This window comes from Sciurus carolinensis, chromosome 14, assembly GCF_902686445.1.
Source record: "Sciurus carolinensis chromosome 14, mSciCar1.2, whole genome shotgun sequence".
NCBI lineage: Eukaryota > Metazoa > Chordata > Mammalia > Rodentia > Sciuridae > Sciurus > Sciurus carolinensis.
This window is the reverse complement of record NC_062226.1, coordinates 18,512,783-18,526,992: the sequence shown is the minus strand read 5'-3', so window position 1 is coordinate 18,526,992 and position 14,210 is coordinate 18,512,783.

Genomic DNA, 14,210 nt, shown 5'->3' with positions numbered 1-14,210 from the left:
TTCACAAATTGAAATGGACCAGAGTGTGTTCCTTTGAAAAGGCTCCAAGAGAAATTCTGTTCTCTTGCCTTTTCCAGCCTCTGCAGTCTTCCTGGGCATGTGGCCCCCTTTATCATCAATGTCTGGGATGACCGTCAATCCTTCCCACATTAACTCTTCTGCTTCCCTCTTCCCCACTTAATGGGACCTTGTGATTATACTGGACCATCTAGATAATTCAGAATAACATCTTCTTAGGTCAAAAACAGATCAGCTACTATAATTCCACCCGTGACCCTATCCCCCCTTTCCAGGAAGTACAATATATAGTACAATATATATACATGTAGGTTCTGAGGCTTGGGATGAAGCCATTTGGAGGAAAATACTACTGTATCACACAGAATTATATTTGGTAAACATAAAAGGAATAATGTAAATAAAAAATTATCATTTGGTCAACACCATTGTAGTGACTGAATGTGCAGCACATCCCAAGAAGAAGTAGCAGGAAGAAGGCTATAGTCAGGTACAGCATAACCAGATTTATTGAACTAGTGCTAGAAATCTTTTTTGTCTTTTTTTTGTTTATTTATTTTGGTACCAGGGATTGAACCCAGGGGCACTTAACACTGAGCAGCATTCCCAGACCTTTTTAGTATTTTTTTTTTTTTTTTTTTTTTGAGACAGGGTCTCACTGAGTTGCTTAGGGCCTCTCTAAGTTGCTGAGGCTGACTTTGAACTTTAGATCTTCCTGCCTGAGCCTCCCAAATTGCTGGGGTCAAAGGCCTGCACCATGGCACCTGACTAAGAAAACTTAATATTAAAAAAAGAAAACATTTTATGCACACAAGATCAAGAAGGACACTGACCACCACCCAGGCAAAACAGAACTTGAAGGACAACAAAGCAACATTATTAAAGAACTGAAGGAAAAAGAAAAGAATCCCTGTGGAATTTTATAAGCTCCAAAATATATATATATTTAAAATTTTCAGGCAAAACAAAGAATTTTAAACCTAAGGTGGAAGCTGAAAGAAGTTGTCTCTAGTCATCTACCTCTGGAAGAAATGCTTTTTAAAAAATCCTTCAAAGAGCTGGGCAAGGTGGTGCATGCCTGTTATCCCAGTGACTTGGGAGGCTGAGGCAGGAGGATCTCATGTCCAAAGTCAGCCTTAGCAACTTAGTGAGGTCCTGAGTAACTTAGTAAGATCCTGTCTCAAAGTATAAAAAGGGGCTGGGGATGTGACTCAGTGGTTAAGCACCACTGGGTTAAATCCCTAGTACCAAAAAAATCAATCAATCAATAAATAATCTTTCTCACAGACATAACACAATGCCGGAAGGAACTTTTCATCTATACAAAGAACTATACAGCATTGGAATTGGTAGATAGGTATAGAATCCTTTATCCTATTATATTAAACCCCTTTAAGAAATAATCAGCTGACTTCCAATTCCCACCAAGGAGCGGCAGGGATCATATTTATCTTATCCTATTGAACCTAACAACCAACAATCAAAACTTATGAACCAATGGTTTTAAAGACAGCAGGCAATGAAAAACAGTCACCCCTGAGAAACAGAGAACAAGGTGCTTCCTTTAATTGCCTGAGCTCACCACCTTGAGAGTTTTCAGGCCTAGCAGCAGGAAATGGAAACAGAGTCTGAGGTCAAAATGATTCCCTAAGTTGGGAGATGTACTGAGAGTCTCAGGAGAAAAGATGGCTAGTTTTCTGTACAAAGAAATTGAGAGGAGTTGCACAGAGAACTTTGAACATATGCAGAGGGCTGCTCTTAATTGTTTTACCCAATATTTTTAGAGCGTTAATTCTTCCAAAATTGATCTATAGATTCAGTGCAATTTTGAACAAAACCCTAATGGGAATTTCTGTAGAAATTTGCACATTGAATTTAAAATTCATATGGAAATGCATGGAACCCAGAGCAGCCAGTATAATGTTGAAGAAAATATAAACTACGGCTTATAATAAAACTGATATTTTAAAGGGATTTTTCAAGTATGCTAAGGTTGCTGATGCTTGCCTCAGAGTTTACTTCTTTTGAGCTCATGTGACCCAAGCACATAAAATCACCTGTTTCCCCTCAGGACTCTCTCCAGTATCAGTTTCCTGCCACACAGTTTCATCGATGTTCCAGATACATGTAATATTGTTCTAGTGCTGCCTGTCCTTAAATGTCCCCTCTTCCTCCTTCCCTTCCTTCCTTTATTTTTTTTTTCATTCAAGGGAATGCTAGAGAACATTATAAATACCTTCAATAGAGATAGATCTGCTTAGGGAAAATTGGAGATAGTGGTTTGTAAAAATTGTGATTTCTCAGAAATGTGTAAAGATTTGGGTTACTGAGAACAAAAGTTTCCAAAATTTATCAAGGCTGCCATTGAATTTGAAACTGACATGGTATATCACGATGTCATCCCTTATTTCCCATAAATAACTGGAAATGTGATCTTTCTTGATTTTTTAATTTATGGTACAATGATGATATAATAAATTCATGTTTATTTTATCATTTATTTTCTCTTGAACTATCATTTCATCATATCCTTGCTTCTGGACATTACCATAATTCTGATTTGCCCCAATACCAAAAACAAATTCTAAAATAATTTTCTTGTTGAAAGCAAAACTAATTTAGTTTAGTTTCACAAAATTTTTGAAACCGTAGTATTTTTTTACATTAAGTTACATAAATTCATATGCTCTCCTTCCACAAAATAGACAGAAGGAAAGAAATGTGAATATGTTCTTCTTATTGCAAGTTCTCTAGCTTTCTGATGTAACTTAGTGTTGCCTTCCAATTTCAGAAGGTTATTTTGAGAACCAAGATGGTCCAAAATAAAATAATTTATGACTGGACAATCTTTTCCAGAATGAATCTGTATAATATAGAACATGACTTTGGAAAGGACAGTTCTGGGTTTGAATCTTAGCTTCACTTCTCCTAACGAAGGAACTTTGCCAATCCTTTTACACGTTCTTGGCCTCTGTTCTTACATCCGTAAGATGAGGGTTATCATCCCTATGTCACAGGATTGTTATGAGATTAAAATGAAATTATCAAGATTAAGCTCCTAATTCAGGGAAAGACACCTGGTCATTGTTCAATCAAACAAACTCCCTCCCTGTAGAACGGAACAAGGGACCAAGAGGCTGCTGATCATCAAGAGAAGGGAGAAGGCTGTCAGCGGTAGAACATAACAATTTATAAATTTCTTATTTCACAACAAGCTCTGGGACATCCATCGTCCATGGAAATAAACAAGCTCTGAGTCTGGAGCCTGTTCCCAGCCACAGAGTCCGATGCAAATGCACCTGAATGACTAATGCACGCTACAGATGACTCACCAACCCCTGACTGCAATCTGGGTCCATCTGTTGAACAGAGCCAGTCACCCCACCCAAAAGGGCCCATAAGGACTTCTACATCTCTCAGAGAGAGGGAATTCTGCTTACTTTCAAGGTGTAATAGGTAAAGCCTTCATTTCAATTATTTAGCAGCTGTCTGAAGGAAGCAGGCAAGATTTTCCAGGCATGGTTAGAGCTTTTCAAGATTCTTTCCCTTAAAGGGAAAGATGGCAGGGAGGGAAGAAGCAGCTTTCCCAAGGCATCACAGAGAGACATCCAGATCTCTTTAATCCACCTCATTCCTACTTGGCAATGTGCTACTCAGCAGGGCATTTGCTAACACCTCTTCTTTTCCTTGGGAGTTAGAAGATAGGAATGAGAATTATGGGATTATGTCCCAGAGTCTTCCAAATACCACCCAGGTATCTCATATGCTGAGAATTTCCTTGTATTTTTGAATATGTGGAGTCTGATTCTTGGTTGTTAAACTGCCCACTGGTTTCTTTTCTCTCTCCATCTGCTATGATTATTTGATTCCTTCTTTACAAGATTCCTCTAGAATGTGAATGATGCAAATACAGGACTTTCATCCACTTCCTATCTTGAGCAGATGATGCAGATCCATTGGGACCCTTGTGGGCACTGACATTGGAAGTTATCTCAAAATGTTGTCTTAATTTAGTCTCCAAGCAGCTGATATTGGTGGGAAACATTTGCAGAGCCACTCAACATGCAACCACAGAGGGAGATGGGCCTTAGATGATGTCCTTCAGAGCAAATTCAAAAAATGTAATTACAACACATGGGGCCAACCCTGAGTGCAGGGTTATGGCCCCTGGTAGATACTCAACAATTGTTTGTGGAGTGAATGAATGACACACCTGACAATATGTGATAGGTATTTGAATAAATTTTCCCAACTATTAATTACTCTTCTAGACTATTCCAGATATAAAATAAAATAGAAATGACAGAATATGAGAGATCCAGAGAAAGAGAACAAGCAACTGGACAAGGTTCTTATTTAGGGATTACAATAAAAGCACCATAATGCATGAACATTTTCTATAGAAGAAAAATTAAAACATCAGACAGGGGTGAGGATCCTGCAAAACTTCTGTCTGCCTGTGAAATCATTGCTTTATAGAGATTTCCTTAATGCTGAATAACTCCAAGGACAGTTTCTAAAAATGAAAGTGTTCTCTCTCTCTTGTATCTCATGAGAGATACATTGAATCTCATGTATCTGTTTTCTCCATAATTAATAAAATACTGTGAAATGAAATTGTTCAGTGGGTTGCTCTATTTGTAAAGCTTTGGAATGTGCACATTTATTCTATCTATTTATTCTATCCATTGGTGGAATTGGCTGCTTCTCTCACATTGAGGTGGTTTTATAAATGAAAGTATCCAGAAAATAAGAGAGTGGAGTATAGACAGGATTTTTGGAAAATGTTGCTTCTCCTTAAAAACAGGAGCACTCGTTCTCAAACGTGGTCAGTGACCAAGATCAGTCCTGTGGCAGAATGCACCAAGGGAGCCCAGCCAACTGGAAGGAACAGGGACAACTCTCCTGGTTTTTCCCATCACCCAGCCTTTCCACAAATGGTTGCTTTGCTTTGTTATTTTTAAATTAATTGTATGTAGATAATTTCATCCTGGATTTCCTGTGAGGAACAAGGAATACAGTAGGCGTTTTAGGTTCCATACCATGATGGAAAGGAAGGAGCGAAGGCTGAGTGGTTGGGTTAGGGCAGGGTAGGACCCAGGCCCTGGGACTGCAGAGAGCACAGGCTTTGGAATGTTGGCAACATGGCTGCCTGTCCCAGTGGGGCAAGTTCTTACTCCCCATTTTTTCCATCTCTGAAAATGAAAGGACTTGGTACAACCACTTTGAAACATTCTTTGGCAGAATCTCCTACAACTAAATCTATGTATATCCTGGGATCCAGCATTTTACGGCTAAGTCTGTCCCAACTGAAACAAGTCAACATGTGTCCAGAAAGACACAAGCAGGAGAATTCTTGGCAGCGTTACCTATAGTCAAAATATTGTTAAAAAAAAAAAAAAAAAAAAAACATGATTATCCCAAATGCTCAACAATTCTACACTGTGCTACTATCATGTAAAAGAAAACAGAAATGAAAAGGAACAGGAGGAAAATGAATGAACATGATAATGTGAAGGAAATGCCCCAGGCACCAAAATTCTGTACTATATGATGTCATGAATGTCAATTCGAACCAATAGACAAAACCAGTTTACAGTGAGAGAAATGGTTTGTGATTAGATGGATCTGGAGTGGAATCTGGAACTTGTAAACAAATGACTGTGGGGCTCTGGACAAGCCAAAATACTTCTGAAATCTTAGTTTCCCCTTGGGCACACAAATGCTTTATTTATTTATTTATTCATTTACTTACTTACACTGGAGACTGAATCCAGTGGTGCTTCACCACTGAGCCACATCTTCAACTCCTTTTAATATTTATTCATTTATTTTTTAAATTTTGAGACAGAGTTCCACTTGGCGAGGGCCTTGCTAACTTGCTGAGGCTTGCCTCGAATTTATGATCCTTCTGTCTCAGCCTCCCAAGTTGCTGGGATGACAGGCATGGGCCACCTCTCCCAGTTCACATAAAGCATTTAGCATGGTGTCTTCCAATTAAAGGTGCAAGGAAAATGGTGATTCTTGTTACTAGAGACCCACACTCTGACATCCAGGGCTCCTACACCTTATTCTATGGTGGGAAAGAATTCCTAGGTTTCACACCTTAGGTCTCTATCATGCCCTTTATCACATGCACTTTGGTTTGTCCTTCTTTCTTTCTTCAGTGCTTCTTCCCACCCTCCGTTTTCCCCTTTCTTTACATCTTTCTCCATGTTTCCATCTTGTTTTGTTTTTAATCTTTCTGTGGTTCTCTAAGCACCTCCACAGGGACATAATTCACCCCAAAACTCTTCCAAAAGTAAAAGTGGGTGACATTTCATTCTGCATCTCCCACTTTGTCTTATTCTCTGGCTCTCCATATTCGTGGTCACGGATCCTGCACGTGCTGTTAGTGGGTATTCCATGTGGGTTCAATCCTGGGTTCGAGGTACAACGTTGTCATGGCACAAATGTTTCACAGAAGGTAAAGAAATGTCATTGTGTCAAATTATTCTAAGGCTTATTTGACGTGCTCTCCTTGGATGGGGTACTGTAAATCCCTCATTCCTCAGCATCTCACTCCTGTTCACCCCCACCTTTAGACTTCCAGTCTCCTAACGAGTGCTTCCTTTTTTGCCTCCTTCTTGGTCACGTACACTGTTTTCCCTTATTTTCCCTCTTGCTGTGCTGTACATCTTCTCTTAAGCAATCTTCTTTGAAACATATGAATTTGTCCTCTACCTCCTTCGTTTAAATTCCTCCAACTATAGCCCAATGCACTTGGAATGGACCAAAGCCGTCGCCCTGACTCAGTAGGTGTTTCATGATTGTCACCTGCTGTCACTCTCGTCCATCGTTGCAGTGGCCTTCCTTCTGTTTCTTATACATGCCACAGTTACACGCAACCATCTTCACAAAACAAGTCCCTATCAGAACATGCTTCTCCCAGATTTCACAGGGGCTCCCACCCACCATTCAAGTCCAAGTATCACATATGGAGAGAGGCTTTCCCCCGGACCAGCCTAGTTAAGGTAAACTGTACCCCACTAGGAAACCACATCACCCATCGTAACAGTTCTCGTTAAGTCACTAAATCTTCCTCACATTTTCTTTTTTATCATTTACATGTTTATTGGTGGGGTATATTGGGGTGTGGAGTTCATATGGCTAATGGGTATTATTGTTGCTAAAAGTGGCATGGCGCATGGTGGGTAGCAATTCATTTGTGTTCTTTCCTACGATTTGGGTTTTCATCAGTCCTAATCATGGTTAAAATTGGTAACTCCATGATCCAGCCATAAGAATTTGTGTGTTTAAAAAAAAAGAAATGTGGCCTCAGATGTTTTCTCTTTGTTCCTGATTTCAACCTAACCGTATACACTGGCTTCCACTCATAGGGTCAAAACATTTCCCAGGCTTGAATTTGGGAGTAGGAACTTTACTCCACATTTCTCCCTTCTTTATTGGTTTCCTATGATCTGAGCAATGAGATCTCTGAAAAGGAAGAATATTCTTGGCAAGTTTCTGGAATATTAACAGGAACATCAGCAGCTGAGTTCCAGCTGATGAACTTCTCACTGGCATGGTGTGTCTGGGATAGACAAAAAGTACTTTTTGTATTTTTGTTTCATTTTGTTTGTTTATGTATATTCTACTTACAAAGAATTCAAGTACTTCCAATGACAGCATTGAACTATGACACTTTACTGCTGCACATTGTTTGAACCTCAAACACTTTGCATGCTTAATGACTGTACTCACCCAAATATGAACTTCCCTTAGGAATCCTCAGTGTTGCACTTATTGAATATTTATTCTGCAGACATACTCTTAAGCAAAGACTACACGACAATCCCTTAAGACTCTTTTTCCTTCCTTAAAATTGGGTACAAACTTAGAAAAAGTAGAAACAACAGAAGAGATTGACACTGAAATAGAGCATAAGTATTTTGGAATTTAATCTGAGCTCAAATCTGTTCAATACATAGTAGCTGTCTGACATCAACAAATGATTTAACCTCTTTGAATGCCTGCTTTATTTTTGGCTTGTGTTATGGTTTGGATGTGAGGTTGTCCCCCAAAAGCTCACATGTGAGACAATGCAGGAAGGTTCAGAGGAGAAATGATTGGATTGTAAAACTCTTAACCCAATCAGTGAATTAATCCCTATTGGGATTAACTGAAGTGGTAGGGTGTAGCTGGAGGAGGTGGGAATTAGGGTATGGCTGTGGTATATATATTTTGTATCTGGAGAGCGGAGACTCTCTCTGTCTGCTTCCTGATGATGTGAACTGCTTCCCTCTGCCACCCTCTTCCACATGATGTTCTGCCTCACCTCAAGCCCTGAGGAATGGATTCGGCTTTCTGTGGACTAGGACCTCTGAAACCATGAACCCTCAAATAAACCTTTCCTCCTTTACATTGTGCTGGTCAGGTCATTTAGTCACAGCAGCGAAAAGGCTGACTAAAACAGCTTGGTTGTTGTTCTAGAAGGTAAACGAGTTTAAGTCCTTGGGCATTTGATATAAGTCAGTTCTCTGCATCCACCCTACATTCCTCAAATCAGTCTTTGCTTGGGAACACAGTCAAGGGAAGGAGACAGGTCTTTCTGATGCGCCTCCAAGAAACCACTGGCCCTACTAGAATGCTTACAGATCTTCTGTTGTTACTCTGGAGTGTATTAACCTCAGATGGATGCAGCTTGTGGTGTAAATGTGTAGCCTCTGCAAAGCAGGATGAGTTTGCAAACTATTAAGTAAATATGGTCACATGCCTTTCTCCAGACCTAACCACAACATGAGTGCAGATCAATCAATGTGGGTGCTGTTGGAAAATGAAGCATTTCATTTTGTTCTTTGTGCAAAATAAGAATTAGTCTTTCATACTGAGTCACATTTCACCTGGACAAGAGGGGTGGAAGTGAGACTTGGCTGAATTATCAGTCCCTTTCAAACAATTTTCAAAAAAATCTGAAGAGTTTAACATGGATGAAGAACGTGCATCATTGGAGGTGAGAGTGGTGCTGTGATTTTGTAAATATTATTTTTTATGATAAATATTAATAGAAAGACCCACCTTACACTGTCAGAATAACCAACCGTCCCCACTAATGTAACTTTTATCTGCTACATATCTGTGAAAGCATGAATTTTGCCTAAGGGTAAAAGAGATGCCTACATCCATGAATATTTTCTTCATTGATCCAGTAGGGTTAAGTTAGGGAACCACTTATATTTATATTCAAATGTAAAATTAACTGGTAACTATTAAGGAACCATGATGAAGTTATTTAATTTTGTCTTCTAAAGATTTCTCATTTGTACAATAAGAATAAATTATATGAAAGTTGTAATTGAAGGGCAAAATACTCTAATATTTAAGAGACTATTTTCACAACTAAAATTCTTATTAAAGACATACCTATTTGCATAATAATTGAATTTATTAATTCACTTTTCACAAATTTTTATTGGAGTACCTATTACAGTATCTTTTGATACTTGGGATAAATTCTTAAATGAATGAAAGTTACAAAAATCAGTATCTTTGTGGAGTTTTCAATCTAGCATAGGTTATAAATACCAAATGCATATATATATAACATTTATACATATACATTTTATACATATATATAAAACATTTATTTGTACATACATACATAATTTGTTTACACACACACGCATGCAAACTTATAGTGTCTAGTACCACAAGTTTGATGGAAAACATATTTGAACAAGGTAAAACTTCCTGAGAAAGCAGTGCATAAACCAGGATTTAAATGACTTGAGTCCCCTGAAAATATAAAGATATGCACTAAAGACCAAGTGGATACAATGAATTCATTGTACCATTATTTCTTCATCTGTCTAATAACAACATTCCTCAATCCCCTTAAGACAAATAAGTAGAATGCTTAAATTATTCTAGAGGAAATACTTAATGAATAATATTGTCTCATTATGACTTCATAGTAAGGCTGTTTAAGGGAAAACATGCAAAACTAAGGACTTTGAGACAGCCATCGGTGTTCTGGTCTCTCTGGTTATAATTAGTTCATAAACCTTAGATGAAATCTAACCTGAACTTCTCTGTTTCTCAGTGGCCTATTTATTTTTGTTGGTGGGAATATTGAGATATATCTGCTCTTCCTATCTCCAAGATATCTATGAGTTTCATTTGTACTCCAAAATATGTAAAAGTCCTACATGGAAGCAAGACACTTTAAAACAAATGATGCATTTCTCTATAGATTGTGATCATAAACAATATTTTATTCATCTAAAAAGATCTTGCACAGTATATAGGCAATCTGCATCTCTTCGAAAGTATCTTGTGAGTTTAGAGTCATTGATACAGAAGCTCTGCTTCCAAATCATAAGTGCTCATAGATCTTAACAGAGCTGTCCATGAAAATCAAAGCCCATTGCCTGGACCCACCACAGGCAAATGAAGCTGCCACATGAGAGCATTTTAGTCTCATCCACCTTTTTTTTTTTTTTATGAGTTAATGTCACATGCACTGTTTGAAGTAGCACACTTTCACAAATACTTCATGATAAAATCAGCATGCACACATCTTTGGCTATATTTTTAAGAGAAATGACAAGGAACAATAAGATTTAGCATGAATGCTGTCAACGTCTGCATTTCTTCTGTGAAATTTAGATTTACAGAGCACTGAGCAAGAGTTCATGCACATTAGTAAATGGATTTATGTACTGCTATTTCGATCCATCTGTGCTCACTTGTATTGACACTTGAGGGAATTATGAAAATATGCAAATAGGTACTGTTTTTTAAGTAAACATGGTAGACTCAGCAATAGCTTCCAAAGAAGTCCATGGAATAAACCCCAAGAGCCTATGTATGTAGCCTTACCAAGCAACAGATTGTGCAAATGTGTTTTGTTTTGTTGTGGAGCATGGGGGATTAAGCCCAGGGGCACTCTACCACTTTGCTATACCCCAGATCTTTGGATTTTTTTCCTTTGAGATAGACAGGATCTCACTAAATTGCCAAGGTCAGACTTGAACTTGTGATTCTCCTGCCTCAGCCTCTGCAGTAGCTAGGGTTACAAGCATGTGCCATCACACCTGGCTACAAATGTGACTTAGTTTAAAAAGTGGTAGAGCATTCTGTGTTATCTAAGTGGGCCGTAAATGTAATCACAGGTGTATCTATAGGAGAAAGGCAGGGGACATTCAACTACGGAGACAAAAAAGGGGATGTGATGACAAAGTGGGTCAATTTGAGGATGCAGAGCTGCTGGTTTTAAAGTGAGAGCAAAGGTTCGAGAGCCAAGGAAGGCAAGGAATACAGCCCTAGAGGCGGGGAGGAAAGTGGATTCTCCTTGGACCTCCCAGCTTTTCCTAGTACTATCAAGTTGATACTTTGGCTTGGGCTCAGTGAAACTCATTTTACTTCTAATCACCAGAATTGTAAAAGAATACATGTTGTTTTAAATCATTAATTTTGTGGTAACTTGTTACAGCATCAACAGATATGAGTAGAGTATGAATCTTAAATCATTGGTGACATCCTTCTAGGAGACACAATTCATGAAGCCAAGGTTGGCTTGACAGTGTTAAACAAGGTTCAGATTTACTAGTCCCCAAATCTTGAGAATTCTGCTACATCTTCCACATATCAGAAGGCAGAAAGTTTCTATTCTGGAAGCCAATGAAAGCAGATTCACATTCTGGGTCTGTTCAGAATGATACCATCTTTGATAAGTTACTTAATTTCTGTGTGTCTCAAAGTTCTCACTTATAAAAGGGAATGAATAGCAATATCTTGACTCACAATGCTTTGGTTGTGAGGAGACAAAATAATACCTTGTTCAGCAATTGACACATTGTTCTTTCTCTTGATGATAACAAACCCTAAGCCAGGAGGCAGAAATCTAACAGAAAGCCCAGTATGTGCAACAGAGAAAAGCTAGGTTGCCACAAACACTAAATGTAAAATCCAGGTGAGATAGGAATTTGGTCATACAGAATAAGGGAGAGAGAGTCTCAAAGGAAGCACCTCTGAACCTCTAAAATGTAGAAAGTGCTCATGAACCAATGAACTTCTGAGCAACCCAGCCCAAACCCTTGGCCCATACCCTTGACCCATGTCCTTTCTTGCAAAAAGTAACGTGAGTGGTAATAGGTAAGTTAAGGGAAAACTGGCTGGATATTTGCACCTAGCAAATGATCCCTGATAAATATAAATGCCTGACGTCAATGAGTCCCTGCTTCTCACTCTTGAGATATCCCACGTTCCCCCCGAATGTGCCTGTGCTTTCCTAAATAAACCTCTGTATATGCCTTGCACACGTGCCTCCAGAAATTTTCTGTTACATATGCATCAAACCCCGCTGGTCCTGAGTCAAGTTTCCCCCTTCTCTCTGGAAACTGCTCAGACCCTTCTTCTGAGATAACTCTTCTGGTGGACAAAAGTAAAAAGAAAAGCTATCAACTCTCAGGACGGTTATTGTTTATTTGTTAGAAAACGTGTCCAGATGGCCTGGTGCCCTGTGCTCCCGTTTCTGCTCTCATATGTCATATGAACTCCAGTCCCAGACACACCAGTGAAGAGCCCAAGTGACACGCCTGTTGACCTCAGCTTGGTAAGAATTATCATTCTGTGTTGGAAACCTGGGCTCTGTCATAGAGTAGAAAATGGTCATTTTATAGTTATTTTTCCATTATGTGGCTCTATTTTCTTTCATGTAAATTGGATACATATTTCAATTATTTCTGTCAGTGAGCTAACTTAAAGGTTCAGTTCTACTTGAATACATAAAATTTAGGAATTTGTGAAAGTACAATGGTTAGAACATAGGAAGTGCTCAAAAGATAACAGTTATGAATAATATTAATTGTTAGACACTGGGGATATAAAAAATAAGATTTATAAATTGTCTTCAAGTACATTTTAACCCCATGTATTAACCTTTGAATGTTCACAGTAAATAGATGGATGAATGGATGGATAGATAAAACCAATGTGGTCTAAGTTATAGACCACTTCTGCCCAATCAAAATATAATACGAGCTACTTATTTCATTCAACTGTTCTAGTAACTACATTAAAAGAAAGCACACAGAAATGGTTAAAATGGAAGGGAAATAGATAAACCCCTGGATTATATTTTATTAGCCCAATATATCTAAAAATGTTATTATTTCAATGTGTTATTAGCATAAAATGTACATGCAACATTTTACATTCTTTTTCTCCTTACTTTCTTTTGAAATCCAGTATGTTTCTCTCCATAATTGGGGTGACCAAGTGCTCCAGTTTCTCTGGGACTACACAGATTTAGTCCTGCTCTCATGCAGGGAGACCCCACAGTCCTAAGCAATCAGGTACAGTGGCTTACCTCACCCTTACTTCTCAATTTGAATACTGAATTTTCATACGAAATCACAGGTCAATTTTTGGATTCCATCAAGTTCACAGAGGAAAAAGACAATTAAAATATTAAAGTTCTCCCAAAAGTACTTGAAAGATTGTTAATTGTTGTACCACGGGGGTTCGTGCAAAGGGGGGTTGAAGGGCGCAGTGTCAATAAGCGCACAGACACCGGGAGTCAGGTAAGAGCAGGCTAAGGTGAGAAGCTGCCAACTCATTTATTGTGGGAACAGCACACTCTTTTATTAGGTTCCTATCCAATCAGACGACTGCACCATCTTTAAGCCTCCAATCACACAGGGGTTTTGTAATTTGCCCCAATGAGACCTTTAGTATATTTTTGTCTTATGTTCTGTTTCTTGAGAAGGAAGTTCCATAAGTTTAATTCATTACTCAATATTGCCCAACAGTTAATAATTAAATTGAACAGTTGGCTTCAACTTTAAATTAATTAATTGAGACTAAGAATAGTTGTGTTACAGGGCTGGGGTCTTCTGAGGAACTAGGCAGTTCGAAGACTGCCCCCTTCAAGCCACTATTCCATGATCAAGTCAGAAGTGTTTCCAACACGTCACTCAGAGTAATAGCATGGGTTTATTAGAAGGGATAAGAAAGGGGGAAAGGGGACACCCTCGAGGGACAGAGTGGGTTCTCAGAAAGGAGAGAGGGACAGCAGGCTCTTCTGTCTTCCAGTTTTATTGGGGTCCCAGGGAAGTTTCCAGAGAGTTCCACCCAGGTCTGCCTCTTGACTTTCGCCTCACAGCAGGATGACATCAGACTCCCAAGTTCCTACTTCCATGGTCCAAGTT